The sequence below is a fragment of the Protomyctophum parallelum genome, assembly GCF_964188405.1.
Source record: "Protomyctophum parallelum genome assembly, chromosome: 3".
Classification (NCBI taxonomy): domain Eukaryota; kingdom Metazoa; phylum Chordata; class Actinopteri; order Myctophiformes; family Myctophidae; genus Protomyctophum; species Protomyctophum parallelum.
The window spans coordinates 38,079,300-38,084,870 of NC_139698.1; positions in this window are offsets into that span (position 1 = coordinate 38,079,300).

Sequence of the window (5,571 nt, forward strand, 5' to 3'; positions counted from 1 at the left end):
TCTAGATTTTCGTTGGTGTCGTTCGAAACAGAATTAAGAATTTAAAACAACAAGACGCACCGCGACCTGTACTGTGTTCTCTGGTTCATTTCTCTGCTGTAACGTCTTAACCTGACGCTGCCAGATCCAAGAAGCTTGCTACACAAATTTGTTTCACAGCTTATTGTCTCCACCAGGCCGAAGGCATGGGGAGAGAGTATGTTTTGCACTCCGTCCGTCCGTGTGTCCGTCCGTGTGTGTGTGTGTGTGTGTCCGTCCGTCCGTCCGTGAGCAGCTAATCTCGGCCACCGTTAACCCGGTCGATGCCAAATTTTTCACACACACTCCCTGGATGCCAACGATGAACCTCTGCCCCAAACTTTCCAGAACGGCCTGTTATAGCGCCACCAGGAGGCCGCTTTTTTGCACAGCACACCTACAGATTTTGTCCAAACATCACGCAAATTGGTACACAGTCTCTCTAGAGCCATTCAACCAAACCGGTCTTTCAGATTTCTCAGACTCCATCCTGATTGGTTAAGATTGGCTTCCAAAGTTCACAGGAGTGCTCAGTTTCAAACAAAATGCTGCAAATCATGAACACATCGCGTGATTTCCGTGAAATTGTGCACCCACATTCCCACTAGGCCCAGGACAAAATGCCACATGAACAATTTCAACTCAGCCTCAAGGTGGCGCTATAACTGGCCGAAAAGTGTTTTTACCTCTAACTTCACGGATCTGTGGATAACCTGGTGGAGACCTGTGCCCAGAAGGGCACTTTTTCTAGTTGGGATCTGGGATCGCGGAAGCAAATTCGATGACGGGGCTGTTCCTTTTTTTCAAGATACTTGGTAGATGATTGGATGGGACCGTCTGTCTATCACCGTGTGGGCGTGCAAACACAACCAATCATATTGACGTGTCTATATAGCTTCACGTCCGGTTTCGCACATATCCCGCCCTTAGCTCACGCTGATTGGTCCGGTACGGAACGGATTTTTGTCAGCTCAACTGCCTGAGAGATCCCAGATGATTGCTGTGTTGGGGAACATGGTTACCCAATACCGCCCTCATCTGGCAGTGTCAGGTTAGTAACGTCTCTCCCTTTCCCATAAAAGGGGACGGAGGCGTGGCCATGGCCGTCTTGAGTGACAGGCAGGCTGTGCTGCTGTTACTGCAAGCAGACACAGGCAGCGCTGTTGACGATCGCACCAGGGAATAGGCTTGAGAAGCCGTGGATATGCACGGCTTGGGATACACTGCCATGTCTTCCTTCTCAGAATGCATTTCTTTCATGTGGATTCCAAGGGATTCGATTTCCCAAAAGTTGCGTAACTGATCTGACAGTGCCTGTTCCTCTCCAACGCTGATGTGCATTACTTCAATGTCCACAACTTGAGTTATGATATTTAGCATGGTGACTTCTCCTTGCACCAGCCATCCAAATACACTTTCCAGTGCAACTAGTCCTTCATTCAGTCTCTCCATTTTTCCTGTGACCATTTTCCAATATTGGTCTCCGCCAATTAGGACTCCTAGGACTTCCACTGCATCCATCCCTATGATGGGTGTTTTGGAACCAAACACATACAGATTCAACATTTCTTTACCTATATTTATCCATGCATACTCACTGCTCCAGGGATACATTGTGGATTTACATCCTAAGGGCAAAAAGTGAATTTCTTCAGCAGACGACAATAGCTTTGCTGGATTTCTGCTATTCACCAAATAATTTCCATCCAAATAAATAAATAAACACCACACAGTGAAACACACTCTTATTGCTGTGGCTAATTTAATTTTCAATATTTAATTTATTTTACAGTAAGCAATGTGTTAATATTATCTGTTACATATTAGCACCGTGGAACAAGCTCACTGTATAAAGAATGGTACTGAGATAACCAGGGAAAACGTGAGAAGGGGAGAACATGTGGATCATTCAACATACAGTATGGTGCATTTTACACAAGAGAGAAATTAATATGACTCAGAAGACTGGAGAGGGGGGGCTTATCTGACTCTTTACGATGTTGATGTTTTCATTTGCTTTCTGAGGAGAGGGGACATGCATTGATTGTTGATTATTCTTTTCTTCCCGTTAGGACAGCAGTGAAAATATTAGTTGATTTTATTTATTTTTTGTTGACTATTTCAACCATTGATGCCTTGAGCTTGTTGACAGGCTATTTTTGGCGTGTGGCAGCATTGTACGACAAGAGGCTATACAAGGTCAAGGATGGCAAGGAAAAACTCCACTCTACTGCAGATTTAATATGTGACTTCTAAATGTGCGTTGTTGTTGATTTAATATGTGACTTCTAAATGTGCGTTGTTGTTGATTTAATATGTGACTTCTAAATGTGCGTTGTTGTTGTTGTAGGTAGTTGGTCAGGAGAAGCTGTGTGCTATAAATCAGAACAGATGACACCCCATATCTGCTACCAGTAAAACATTACACACATTTGTCACATAATGGCATAATGACACACACTTGCGTGCAGCCGCGTGCACACTCACACACACACACACACACACACACACACACATGCATGCGCGCGCACACACACACGTCACACGTCACACACACACACACACACACACACACACCTATGTATGTATACATGTAGCCAACGAGCCATAGAACAGAAATGTCTACATAATCCTATCATGACTCTCCTGATTCCAAGTCTGCTGCAGTGAAGCATTCGATCAAACTATTTACAAAGCAAACCACCTAAAATCCCATATGACAACACCACATTGAAAGTGGTTAAATAAACAACATCCAGGCCACAGACAAACAATAATAATCTCAGATTTCATTATGTGCTTATCAAACCATGTTGAAAAAATGGGTTTAGCTTAATTCAATGACACCAACCCTGGCAACCCATGATGTTGTAAAGTCAGATGAACAATTTAGTCATGATACAAATAAGTGAAAACGGTAGTGTACAACAGTACATGCACCTGGTTTTGGTTTAAAACACACAAAAAGTGACTATTTCTTTCTTCATAATTATTAAAGCTTCCATGGGTCATCATGTGATTTCTGCATACACCACAAGTAGAAGGAACTGGTCTGAGGTAAAGCATGTACAGTACAATATTGATCTTTGTCTTAATGGATCTTCGTTAGGTATGACCTGATGAAGATCCACACCTGAATAGAACATTATCAATAATGATCCTTTCAATCATGTGACGGGCCACCATTGCTTTTCTTAAATGTCATATAATATGACATTTAAGAAAAGCAATGGTGTTGGTTTTTGCCATATTTTGGCAAAAACTGTTCCATTTAGCCATATATATTTAAGACACCTTGTTAACTAAAAGACATTAACAATAGTTCTACTTAATTATACTGATAACTGAATAAAGGTAAAGGATATCTGTCTCAAAGTGGGATGGCATTCCAAAATAGTTATCCAACTCCAAACCACAACTTTTTGAGAGAAGACAGCCTCCCCAGGTGCCATCAATCTATACACTCCATTACAGCATGGGCACACTTGAGCCGACAGGCGCAGCCAAAGGAAGCTGACTCCCGACGTCTTTCCGGCTTTTTAGACAGCTGGTGGATGGAGAAGAAGCTCCATCCACACGGCAGGTTGCCGCGTCCGCCAGATTCCCGGAAAAGCTTGCCCCAGCGTGGGTGGAGCTTCTTTTCCATTAACCAGCTGTCTAAAAAGCCGGGAAGACGTACCTTTTAACCTTCTCTACTTCATTAAAATTCTATCCATTAAAAAAACATCCAACTAAAACAGATCAGATCAAACCCAACATGAGCGTTCTGACATCAGAGTTTTGACTTTCACTGTGTCTTTGTCACCACAGTTTGTTGTTCACATATAATCATCTCCACCACAGATGCATAATATTGCTGGCTGCACTAGTGCACACTCTCACAACAGACCAGAATTTATTTTACAAACTTCACTCAAAGAGACTTTTTTTGTCAACTCAAAATATTACATGCAGAGTATAAATCAAGCATACCAGATAAAAACTACACACATTTTTCCTACACTTTTAACATTGCTTAGCATCACTGATGTAACAGTAAAAGTATATCTTGTATAATCTCAAAAACACAAGATAGTTTTGTAAATGTAAATGTAAGATTTCAGAACATACTGCAGAGAGTACTGTGTTACAAAGGCTTTCCTGTTGGTTAATCATTGAAAAGATAACTAATGTGGGTATTTATGTGCTGTTGAATATCATCTTTTGAGATACAACTGCAATTGCAAGAAAGCTAAATATATTATTTAAAAAAGATCAAAAGAAAATTCTATAAAGTAGCCTATGTGACAAATGTTTTCTTGCTTTCCATTCCAGTTCAAAACAGGTTTGTTGCCACACATAACATTTTCCTGGTGTTAACTTGGCAAAATCCTTAAAATACCTATTACGGGTATATTATTAGATGTGACAACACAGCACACACTATAAGTATAAGTCTATCAGACCCAAATTTAGCAGTATATCATAGCTATTACTACACACAGTAAATGTTATGCTTTGTAATAGTTTGATGAGAGTGTGATCATTGGCTGTTTAAGACATCAAATTATATTATAAAAAGTGCATCGAACACATACAATAAAGTGATATATTACAGGCATAACAACAATGCATAACTGTAATATATAAAGCATAACGAAGACTTAAAAAAGAACTAACAAAATGTAATTAATTAAAGACAGGAAAGTGTGTTAAATTGTGCGCTAGTAGTGCTTTTACCAAAACCAAACCAGCAACTGCTTCTCATTCATACCGAATTATATTCAACCAGGGGATGGCAGTATAGCAGCAAAAGTTGTGCTATAATACAGAAACATCAGTTTCCAAATCAGCCAACACTTTAAACTGTTTAATGTTTATACTATTGCTCAAGATTTAAAATGCTCAAAACTAATTGAGTTTTGATAGAAACAGGAGACTCAAATAGTAATTCAGTCCAGGGCTAGACAGCTTTGGCCCCCTGGTGGAAATAGAACTAGTAAAGGTCTGCTGCTGTGCCATCGATGGAGAGGGGGAGAGGGGGAGAGGGGGAGAGGGGGAGAGGGAGAGGGGGAGAGGGAGAGGGAGAGGGAGAGGGAGAGGGAGAGGGAGAGGGAGAGGGAGAGGGAGAGGGAGAGGGAGAGGGAGAGGGAGAGGGAGAGGGAGAGGGAGAGGGAGAGAGGAGGCTGGCTTCTCTCTACTGTTATGCATTTATTTATTACTTTTCTTTCTGCCAAACTTGGTGGCTCAAACTGACAGGCTCACTTTGTTGTTTCAACAAAGCAACAAAGGCAGCTGACTGCGTATACAAAGGCTTTTCTGCAAGCCAACTCCTTAGCTGCCCAAATCATTTGAAATCTTGATTTAATTTTACAAATAAAAAGTTTGAAAATAATAATACAAAAATGAAAAAAATAACGTCAGTGCTACTAGCAGAGTCGAAAGGGTTCTCAGTAACAGTTACTTGATTGTTGCATTGCTCGGATGAGGCAGGCTGGCAGGGTGCCAGCCATACTTGGATGGCACCCTGAAATGCTTGTTAGACTGTGTTTTGAAAAGTAATCACTTGCCGTC